Source organism: Silene latifolia, chromosome 9 (genome assembly GCF_048544455.1).
Source record: "Silene latifolia isolate original U9 population chromosome 9, ASM4854445v1, whole genome shotgun sequence".
Taxonomy (NCBI): domain Eukaryota; kingdom Viridiplantae; phylum Streptophyta; class Magnoliopsida; order Caryophyllales; family Caryophyllaceae; genus Silene; species Silene latifolia.
The window spans coordinates 35,351,743-35,364,401 of record NC_133534.1 but is presented as its reverse complement, the minus strand read 5'-3'; positions in this window follow the sequence as shown (position 1 = coordinate 35,364,401).

Sequence of the window (12,659 nt, the reverse complement as noted above, 5' to 3'; positions counted from 1 at the left end):
ATTATGTACCAGTCTTTCGAAAAACATTATTTCGGTTTACGCACTTGACAAACTTGGTTTTTCATTTGTAATAGAGAATAATTCTTGCATTTTCTCATTACACAATATGATTTATGGCAAGGCAGTCTCCATGAACGGAATTTATGTTTTAGATCAGACCACCGAAATATTACACGTAATGAATAAAAAGTTAAAGGTTGGTGACAAAGATCAAACGTATCTATGGCACTGCCGTATGGGACACATTAATGAGAAACGCGTAAAACAGCTCATAAAGAATGGAGCTATCTCGGCCTTTGATTTTCAATCATTTGGCACGTGTGAATCATGTCTCATCGGTAAGATGACTCGAATTTCCTTCAAAGGTGTTGGAATGCGCGCTGCTGACCTATTAGGACTCATACATACAGATGTATGTGGGCCTATGTCAATCACCGCACGAGAAGGCTATAGGTATTTCATCACTTTCACGGATGATTTAAGTAGATATGGCTATGTCTACTTAATGAAACACAAAAGTGAATCCTTTGAGAAATTTCAGGAATACCGAATAATAGGGTACAGAACCTCATCGGGCGTAAAAGATTAAAACACTGCGCTCAGACCGTGGTGGCGAGTATCTTTCTCACGAGTTTGATCAACACCTTAAGGACTGTGGGATTGCCCTACAGTTAACTCCACCTGGAACACCTCAATTGAATGGTGTGTCCGAACGGAGAAATCGAACACTACTTGATATCGTTCGATCCATGATGAGTCACACCGTGTTGCCTGACTCATTATGGGGTTATGCTCTTCTCGTCACCGCTCTAATAGTTAAATCAAGTCCGTCTAAAGTCATTGACAAGACTCCATATGAATTATGGAAGGGAACGGTCCCCAACTTGTCCTTTATACGGGTTTGGGGCTGCGAGGCTTATGTCAAGTGGAGACACGAGGATAAGCTCGGCCCGCGATCGGTCAAGACATACTTTATAGGTTATCCTAAAGGAACACTTGGTCATTACTTTTATTCGCCAACCGAACAACGTGTTTTTGTTGCGGCTAGTGCGACATTCTTAGAGAAGGAATTTCTCGAGAATGCAAAGAGTGATAGAATCTTCGACCATCGGAGATTCCAAAACCAAATACCGAGCAACTATTGGAGGAACCAATTCCTTCAATCCCTACTGCGAATATTCTGAGGAACCTAGGAGGTCGGGAAGAGTCTCTATTCCTCCGGACAGATACATAGGTATGGTCGAGGAACATGACATAGATGACATTCTACTCTTAACGAGTAGTGAACCCGCAACCTATACAGGTGCCATGACCGATTCGACTCAAACCTATGGCTTGAGGCCATGCAATCCGAGATGGACTCCATGTATGAGAACAACGTATGGGATCTTGTTGACTTACCTGCTAAGGTTCGTCCCCTTCAATGGAAATGGCTTTACAAGATAAAGCATTCTGTGGAAGGTCAACAAGATATCTATAAAGCACGACTAGTTGCTAAAGGTTTCACCCAAGTGCCAGGTTTGCACTACGATGAAATTTTTGCACCCGTAGTCATGCTGCGTTCCATTCGGATTATCTTAGCGATCGCCGCTTTTCATGACTATGAAATTTGGCAAATGGATGTGAAAACCGCCTTCTTAAACGGCTTTTTGGAGGAAGAGTTGTACATGGTACAACCCGAAGTTTTCATCGATCCAGAACATCCTAAGAAAGTATGCAAGCTTAAGCGTTCCATTTATGGACTTAAGCAAGCATCTCGGAGTTGGAATCATCGCTTCGACCAAGTGATTAAAGAAAATGGATTTACTCGATCGATCGAGGAACCATGTCTTTATATCAAGTCGAGTGGGAGCAAGATTGTCTTCCTAATATTGTATGTCGATGACATACTCCTGATTGGGAATGACATACCTCTCTTAACTTCGGTGAAAGTATGGTTGAAAAACCATTTCCAGATGAAAGATCTGGGTGAGGCACAAAGAATTCTGGGCATCCGTATCTATCGAGATAGATCACGACGGATGTTATCTCTCGATCAGAGTCTTACATAGACAAGATCCTAGAGAGATTCAAAGATGACTAACTCCAAAAGGGGTTTCTTCCTATGGCTCCGGGGGTGCACTTGAGCAAATCTCGAGGCACCGAGACACCGGAAGAGAAAGAGCGCATGACACGGATTCCTTATGCCTCGGCTATAGGATCAATCATGTATGCCATGATATGCACACGTCCAGACGTGGCATATGCATTGAGTATGACAAGTCGATTCCAACAACATCCAGGTTAATCACATTGGATGGCTGTCAAGAACATTCTCAAGTACCTACGGAGGACTAAATATTGGGCAATGACTTATGGAGGCGATCAAAAGCTATGCGCAACCGGTTACGCAGATGCTAGCTTCCAAACGGATCGAGATGACTCCAAATCTCAGTCTGGATTCGTTTTTACTCTTAATGGCGCTGCAGTCATCTGGAAGAGTTCCAAACAAAGTGTTACAGCAGATTCTACGACGAGTCCGAGTACTATGCCGCGTCGAAGGCTGCAAAGGAAGCGATATGGATGCGTCAATTCTTACAAGGACTATCTGTAGTGCCTAGTTCGAATGACCCGATCACCATCTATTGCGACAATAGAGGTGCCATCTTCCAAGCTAAGGAGCCAAAGTCTAGCAACAAGTCTAGACATGTACAACGGAAAGCTCATCTAATCCGAGATTACGTGGAGCAAAAGGAAGTAGTGATAGAAAAGATTGCTACAGATGATAACATAGCAGATCCTCTCACTAAACCATTACGACAAGATAAGCATGAAGGGCACGTTAATTCCATGGGAATTAAACGTGTTCCTAAGTTGTAGTACTCTTTTATGGATTAGATTCATTCTCTTTTGTACTCTATACGACATCATCGTTTTGATATTTATATATTTTGTTTTTCATGTGGTTTTGTACGACAATTTTGAACACCACAAAGTGAACTGAACAAACATTATATTTTTGGTCCTTGATTGCCCATGTGAGATGATACCTCAAGGTAATTATTTTGTGACGTTGGTTGATGGTGGGTTCAACGAGCCATAAGTCAAAAGGTTGACTGACCAATCACAGAGGCGATTTATACGGATATTTCATAGGACACAATTGTGACATCGACGTGGAGTCCTAAATGTTTTATAACATTCGGTGCCCGGTCGTGGATAGGACTTCCATGGTGATCCTAAGAGTCGATTCTTTTGACTATCGACTGTCTCTTGAGACTAAGACAGATTTTGGGTGACTTTGGTTTCTTTCTCACGGTCATCCGTAACAGGGGGCCAATTAGATTTTTTCTGGGTCATTTCATGCTGTGCTTAGATCGGAAGGAGTCGAGTTGAAGGAAATATTCAGCCTTTATCAGGTACTCGATATTTCTCGGGGCCACTCGAGGAGTCAGAATCGAAATGCATGGCCATGCTCGAATAGGAATTCGTTTTATCAGTTGAGTTACTCTCTAGTCGGGGAAACCACTCTAGATACAGATCGATTGTAAAATACGACCTTTGCGGATCCGGATCTGCAAATTGTTTTACATTGAGTGGGAGAAATTTTAAATGAATATGAGAATCGGTTATCGCACATACACTTGTACGGACAAGTGGGAGTTTGTTGGAGCTTGTGTCCTCCAGTTAGTGCGGATAACGTCATTGCACATACACTTGTACGGACAAGTGGGAGCTTGTTGGGGCTGGTGTCCTTTACAGTTAGTGCAAGGACTTATAAATCTCTAAAAGGATCAAAGGGTATACTTTTGTATTATAATCAGTTGATCCACGTTTATCAATAACGGTTGGCTTGCTAGATAAGTTTGACGTTATTGTCATACAGATGGCGGTGATCAACTGGTCCCTAAAAGTCACACCTATAGGATACGTTTGAGAGATGTGACGGTATGAAAATACAGTCATGTTGATGCCAGAATTGACTAAGCAGTTAGTCTGGGTTATTTGACTAGTAGTTAGTCAAAATGCGATGTTGAGATATTTTATTTAAATACGGATTAAATAAAATGGGCTAAGGCGAATTAAGCAGTTAATTCGTAAATTAAATATAAACGATTATATTTAATTAATGTATATTGAATTAATTATACAATATCGTCTGTGTCGGACATGTATTAATATTTCAGCTAATCCGTGTTATTAGTTGATATTTTAATAGCCGATAACCGATGACGATTTATAATAAAACCGTGTCATATACATTTAGCATTTGACGAGCCGGACCACGAGTTAAAACTAAGAGGAAGTGGAAGCCCACTTCCCCATGTAAGCTCTCGGTTGGCCGAGTGAAGGGACAAAAAGGAGAGCTTCTCCTCCCTTCTAACCTAATTCATTTTGAAACAAAAATTAGGGTTTTGAGAGACATTTTTCCTCTCAAAATTCAGATCTCACATCTAAAGAAAACTCACATCAAGTTCTCTCAATATTGCAAGGCAATTAGAGAACACATTTCTAGCACAAGGGCATATTCTCAGACGATCTTGGGTGCAACAATTAGGAGGATGTCTACTTTGATCTCTCATTGCCGAATTGCACTAGGACCGAAGGTTAATTCTTGTGCTTTATCGTTTTTCATTGTTTTTCGTTTATGAAAATTAATTGCATATTAAATTTACGTTATAGTCCTATAATTTAAGGGTATTATACGGATATTACCCTACAAAATGAAAGCAAATAAACTGAATATTGGAACAGAAGAATACCGTATAAAGGAATTGTAGAGGAAAGATCAAAACCGAATGCAAAAAGAAACTTTATAAACGAAAGAACAAACTAAACTAATGACTATCGAATTGTATCTTAAGGATTTGATGATAAAACTGGATGAAAGCTTGATAATTCCTCTGAAAACTAAGGTTACGTTATATAGGAATATCACGTAACACTTATTCCTAAACCTAATATACAATGGGCTTCTAACTTCTCGTCCTTTTAATTTGCGTCAGAATCAACGGTCTGGTCGATCGACCATTCAAGGCAGTCGATCGACTGGACAGCGCTGAATAGGAGCTACTGGAAGTCGTGCTCTGGTCGATCGACCACTATAGCTGGTAGTCCGCTTCTAATTTTTCATAAAGTTGTCTTTCAGGCCTCGAAATGCGCACCAAGTTCGTTTCTTGAGTAAATAGTTCACGTCAAATGCAATGCAAGGTACTCGGGGACGGATTCGGCTCAATTTCTACTCATTTCCTCATAAATCTGCAATATTACATAAAAATACGAATGTAGACGAAATGGGGCAAATAGTAGCATAAACTACATAATTGAGCTCTGAAATGCGTGTAAAATAGGGTGTAAAACATCATATAAATGACACGTATCAAACTTCCCCAAACCAAACCCTTGCTTGTCCCCAAGCAAGAACTAGACTCGATCCTAAAACCTAAGGGAACGAGTCCAATCTCAGAGCGAAATGCAAACTGGATAGCCTAAACCAATTTAATGCAACAACTAACAATCAATTAGCAATATGAATCATGCAAACGAGTTATGAAGTCGTTAAAAACTGCTGAACCGTCAACTGTAGGGACTTATCATTATGGACTCTCATGGGTCGCTCGAATCACTCATAAGCACAGGTGAATAATGTATAAGATAGAAAGAATTCATTTTGTAGTGACACTCACCTAATTACGTCCTATAAGAACATGCCTGCAATCTAATATGAAAATAATCTCTACAACCGTACATATGCATTCCAACCAATCAAATGACCATGACACATGCCGAGGTAAATATGGATATGTGAGGTAATGGGTAAGAAAAGGCAAAACATTTATGGTAATGTGGAGGTATAAGTGATCAAGCTAGTACCTAAATAAAACCATATGACAACATCCAACTTCTTGCTCAAGATTTTCAATAAAACCAGTGCTAATTATCAAGCACCAAACTCACAATCTCCAATAGATGTAACTCCCCAAATGATATATGTAACACCCCCATATCCAGAGGAGCCTTAACCAGGCCTTCCTTAGCATATAAAGGCGTTACCATCTCGGTTACCCGAGGAAAGCAGTTATCAAACGTCAATAAAAGAACTATTAAGTTAGATTACAAGTGATTCAAACCAAAATACAATACAAGGTACAACTCAAATACTACTCGCTACGGCCATCATATTTCGTGAAGACTCATCCCTGCCCGGACTCCAGTTATCCACAACATCAACACCTGCTAAGACCGACTGCTCACCATAAGGGATCACGGCAGACACGTAACAAACAAACAACCAAACAAGGTCAGTACTGAGATAAGACAAGACAATGGCAACTACAATCAACAACACAAACAACGACACCAATTCCAACCGCCATCACAACAATCCAACCAAACCTGCCACTGACTGTCCACTGGACCAGCCCTGCCAGTGGGGGACCGCAGCCGTTCCCACCTAAGCCCCGCTCATCATATTGAGCGATAACCCCGTCCCATTAATGTGCACATCCCCTTCCGTGGCGGGTTCCACGAAGGGCGAAACTAGGGCGTGAAGTCACTCCCGCAAGTGACTCCACTCAGCCGAGAACGCATCTCGAGAACCAGAGAACAATCAATCACAATCAGAATCACAGACGCACAATTACTGTATCAAACAACCACAATACTACCACAACGACCGACACACTAGACCATCTACAGAAACTGAGTAGGCGAACCTACCTTTAAGCAACCGCAACCAATCCATGCCGACAGATAACACGTCCAGCGATCAAGCAACGCCTATAGCCACCATACAAACATCTATTACTAACAAGCAAACCCTAACTATAGAGACAAGGACACGGATGATGATTGTGACATACCTATAGGGAGAGACAAGGCCAAAGACCGCTACCCGACTCAAGAGAGCTCTCCTAAGGCACAAGGATCTTCACAAAGGCTTCCAAGGAGGTTTTGAGGTGAAGGGAAGGGAAAGAGGCGACTGAAGGGTAGGAGGAAAGTGGCGGAAGTGATTTGCGGATTTAACAAAACGCGATATAAAACCCTCGCTGAAAACCAGGCACTCGATCGAGTACCCAACCTACTCGATCGAGTGGCCCCCTACTCGATCGAGTACCCTAGCTACTCGATCGAGTAGCCTCTACTCTATCGAGTACCACTCTTAATACGCACCCCAAGATGGTTTTGGCATACTTCCCTAAGGTTACTCCCGCTCCCAAGGACAGTCAACGCTGGTCAAAGGATCCCTAAAAGGACGGGTATTACAGTCTTCCCCCCTTAAAAAGAACTTCGTCCCCGAAGTTCAACTCACCTCTCCCGCTCATGGCACGGAACCAACACAATCTCACCAATCTTCCCGGTCAGACCATCACCCCTTGTAAGCACCATTCCCCCCCCCCCCATGTCATCATCATCACCGCCCACAAATAAACCTATCGACTCTTGCCACTATCATGCAAGCTTTATCACAGTCAATCGTTATTTTATATACACATAAAACATCCGACGCGCAGTGCGAATCGCCACTCACGAACTTCCAACATACACTAATTACTGTCCAACCATCAAATTAGAACATGTCTCATATCAACTTTCATGCGGTACAACTAATGCCACCATGTTACTTGGCAACGTGATTCAAATACGATCACACTCACTTTAAAGAACCAAAGAAAGTAAGTCGTTATAATTCAACAACAATTTTTTTTTTTTTTTTTTTTTTTTTAACACATGACACCAATCACCTTATAAACAACTACCAACAACATTATGAACAAGCAAAATATTATTCGAAAACCACCTTTTTATTTCGCGACATTACTCTTCCCCTCTAAAAGGAACTTCGTCCCCGAAGTTCACCACCCAAATTACCACGCATTTTACTTATTATTTGATTTCATGACATGGGTTAAAACACGTTATCTATCGCGGACATTACTCGTTAAGCACGCACTCGTTAAATTGGCAATTATACACTAACCACCGGACTAGTTAGCTGTCTTTCAGAAGGCACGATAATATGGTATGCACAAGCATAGGCGAAGTTACAACGGCGACAAATAGATCGTAAGGAGGCGTATGCAATATTAAAGTAACAAGAAATTATTACCGCCTTACTAATTGTGACAAATACGCTTATAAACTTCAAGCACGACTTCCAACATATGAATTTAACAGTTCAAAGGTGTTACTACGCACTAATAACCACATTAAACATTAAATTTGCCGTTATAAAACAATTGAACATTTTTAATTTTCAAAAACCCCCTGTAACAGTGTCACTCGATCGAGTAAGTATCGGTACTCGATCGAGTGCCATGCTACTCTATCGAGTGTCTTGGCTACTCGATCGAGTAGCCCGAGATCAGAATGTTCCCTTTCTTCCTTTCCTGCAGCTACTCGATAGAGTGTGGGTTACTCTGTCGAGTACCTGCAGGTCAAGTACCTTACACAACCCGTCGTAAACTAACATATAACAACATGACTATCACATAAATTGAGTCGGGATGATGCCCCGACTCTCAATCTTCCTGCAAAAGGTTAGACTAGCAATTCCGGCCTTATGGCCAATCATACAAATCCAATTAAGTCTCAATAATAAAAGAAAATAGCTACCAAAGTCTAACAACAATACCACCATCTAACATCAACTACTATCAACAAAGATAAGAACGAGGAGTATCACTCCTGCTGCTGCTGCTGCTGCTGCTCGAACATCACCTCATCATCACCACCACCTGAAGTACCTGCTCCTGCTGACCCGATCCCCGCATCCACCCCTGCTCCTGCTCCCCTGGCCCACGTACCATGGGGTCAAGCCACCGTAAGGGAAGGACCGAGGTGCCCCCACGTCGACCGATCCACCCCGTAGGCATGGAAAACCCCCGAGTAGTTCCCAACTCCACTCCACCAAACTGGATGCGGTCCCTCGGTCCCTATCCCCTGAGTGTACGCCATCTCGTGCATGTTCCGAAGTGTCAAGGTAGATGACACTCTCTCCGCCAGAGAATGGCGGGATCGCGTCTCCGGGGTGTCGAGGTAAGGGTAGCATGGGAAAGATCGCTGCTGCTGCTGCGGCGGTGCTCTTCTGGCGTGGCCTGACTCCGAGGCCCTCTCTCTCACTCGACGGGGTCCCCTCACCACTCTAGGCCTCTCTGCCGCCTGAACTCCCGCATTCTCGCCCTTCGTCGGCTCCGGCATCTCCTCAAGGATGGCGTCGTCAATGAGATAGGTCTGTAGCTGGCGAGGTCCGTCCTCATCCTCCTCCTCCTCGTCATCGGAGTCCACCGTCACTACCGTCGGCTCCAAGGGCTCCGTGGGTGGGAGGTGCTCAGGAGCTGGAACCTTCATCCAACTCATGCCATACACCCTCCATGCTAGGCTACCGTCAGCCAAGGTCCTCAACCATTTCAAGTCGAGGTAGTATTCACGATCCATGGTAGGCACAAGAGTAGCTAGAGGCACGTACGCCGAAGAAGCCTCAAAGGAGGTTAGCTTTTCAGCTAACCGAGTGGCAATGGCACCACAACTCAGGGACCGGGAAGAGGAAGAAGCCATCAAGGCAATGGCAGCACAAACTATCGAAGGAGCATTAAAGACAACCTTTTTGGCCCGCTCCGGGTTGAGGTAAGACATCAAAAGCAAGACCTCATGGTTATTCAACTTACTAATATCCTTTCGGTCATAGAGGAGGTTCGAAAGAGAGCGGAGAAAGACCCTCAAGGTGATATGCTGAACATCATTAATCAGCATGTTGCTCGAGGTGGGAGCTTGCTTCCCCGTCAAGCAAGGCATTAGGCGGCAGACGCCGCACTGAGCTGGAATGTCAGTGATGGAGTCCTTGGGAGGCTTGGCCAACCCAAGGTGAGAGGCGAACAGGTCCATAGTCGACAGAAAACTGGTATTCATCAATCTAAACTCAACAGTCTGACCCGCTGGGTCATAGATAAAAGAGCTCAGGAACTCCAAGGTAAGAAAAGGGTAAGTATGCTTCCTCAGCCTATACAAACCCGTAAAACCCAAGGTCTCGAATATGTGACGGACATCCGTCTCTATCCCCAACTCCTCTAATACACTGGTGTCTATACACTTTGTAGGTCTCATCTTGCGTTTTTGTAAGGCTACAAAACGCTCCCTTTGCTTAAAGTCAACAAAAACAACTGTGGGGTACTCGGGGACTGCCGGTACCACAGGTCCACTCCCCTCTCCCAACTCAGGTGGGTTACCCCTCCCCCTCTTACTTTGGCGGAGTCCAAGGTTCAGTCTCGGCATCTGTTTAAGGCATATGTTCAAACAATTTATATAAACATGCAAGCATATACTTCATGTAATTTGAATTCAACATATTCAGCTAAGTACTCAATTTCACCAACAATTTGACATGTGAGGCACATACTTCATGCTACTAACCTTGTATGTCACATTATGTACACACATTCGTCAACAGTTTCCAATTTTGACATACAAGTTCAGTTTACTACTATTTGCAAGCCATAGTTGTGGAAGAAATTATCATGGTGACTATATATACTCAACAATTTTGGACATCCTAGCATGATTCTAAGCTCATTCCGAGTACGCTGTTAAACACATATGAAGCAGTCTTACTAGTTCATGAACAAGAATAATTTATAACATATCGTTATGACCTTCATATTATGTCTAGCAACTCAATTAAAATTTTCAGACGGTCTTTACAGCTGTGACAAATTTGGGCATATTTTCATCAAGTATCGTTCCATTGTCATATTGAAGTTCAACTCATGCTTATACTATCAATTACAACATAAATTTTCTAATTATCACTCACGAATTTCCATTTGAGGCACTTTTAAGACGGAGTTTTAAGGCAACTTTCTAAGGGTACAATCATCAAAATCTATCCTTCAACATGATATAATCAGTACTTAAGGCTCAATACTACCATTTAACCATTGTAAAACAACCAAAAATCAATTTCAATTTTTGGAAACCCTAGAAATTTCGGTTTCAAATTTGCAATTTCTCATCTAATTTACAGCAATTAGTCACCAACAAACATGGAAAGGAGGCATGTGAATCATATTTCAACTATCAAAAGCAACTACTTACTCATGTAGATCAAAAATTTCAGATTATCTCATTATTTTAGCACCTTCAAAGCATTAAACCATGTACATAAGGAAGAATAGCATACCTTGATTGATGAACAAAGTAGAGAGACAGAATTAAGCTAAGAAATCAACCCCAAGATTCACTACTAACCCAAAAGATAGAGAGGATTTGAGAGGAATTGAGAGTGATTTAGGAGATGTGTCGAAATATGAAGAAATAAGAGGAAGAAATAGAAAGATGAAGGGTTTTAAGAAAACCCGTAGGAATTACTGCACAGTAACCTACTCGATCGAGTGCCTGGGGTACTCGATCGAGTACCACCCTACTCGATCGAGTAGGAGCTAAATCATCGAGTGCCTGCGGAAATCTTTCCCATGCACATCCCGATATCATGGCTTCCTAATGGATCGAGTGAGATCTACTCGGTCAAGTAAGCACTCGCACTCGGTCAAGTATAGTTAAGTACCCGATCATAAGTACGAAGTAACTTGAAGATTCCTGCAAAAACAACACCGCGTGTCGATTCCAACTAGGTTCGGAATTCGGCACTCATTATCAAGTTCATTCATGCATTACTATTATTAACAAAGCCTACCATATCGTCAATCAAACGGAGTTTATTCCACTTACACTACACCCATTACTCTACTCGGTTTACCTGCTACAGAATCTTCCATAGACATAACCACGTCATCGTATTACATTTAAGCTTACTTTATATATATTACTACCAAATTGAAACATTTAAATTAATATTAGTTCATTCTTTCACGTATTACATAAAGGCATACTTTTTAAAACAAATTAATCTACCATGTTTCACATTCTATCATAAGCAATTTATCTTACTTAAATCAAATATTACGCAACGGAAAAATTTCAACTAAATAGCAAAGCATGTACACATTACCACACACCATGGTTCGGATTATTACGCGTCTATACTATAATTATCATTATAGTCATCGCGGTAGGATCCATAATCTCACTTACAACTTCCGTCATCATAAATTTTAAAGCAAACACCTACGTGTTCACTATTCGTATTACACATTCGACTCCACACTTTCCCGCATCCCCATGACGTATAATTTCGTCACATACTCATAGCTATCATATAAGCTCACCAATCATTCAAAACCTCACTAGTCTCATCGACAATTACCATACACAGCCTGATATATCGCTAGCACACCCCTATTAATTCTAACAGAGACTTAACCGGAGGTAATTCCGGCACAATTAACATACATAGCACACATAGACACACGGACTCCACATTCCCATCCCATGTGACTGGCTTAAGTGTCATGGGGCCAAGATTTTGAAATGAGGGCGCCTACTCACCCAAAATCTAGCATCAGCCGGGGCTCCCATTACACATACACCAGGTTCATTTTATTAGACTCCCTACGTTCATTATGTTTATTTGTTACAGGTTCCAAAATCGTCGCTCTGATACCACTTTGTAACACCCCCATATCCAGAGGAGCCTTAACCAGGCCTTCCTTAGCATATAAAGGCGTTACCATCTCGGTTACCCGAGGAAAGCAGTTATCAAACGTCAATAAAAGAACTATTAAGTT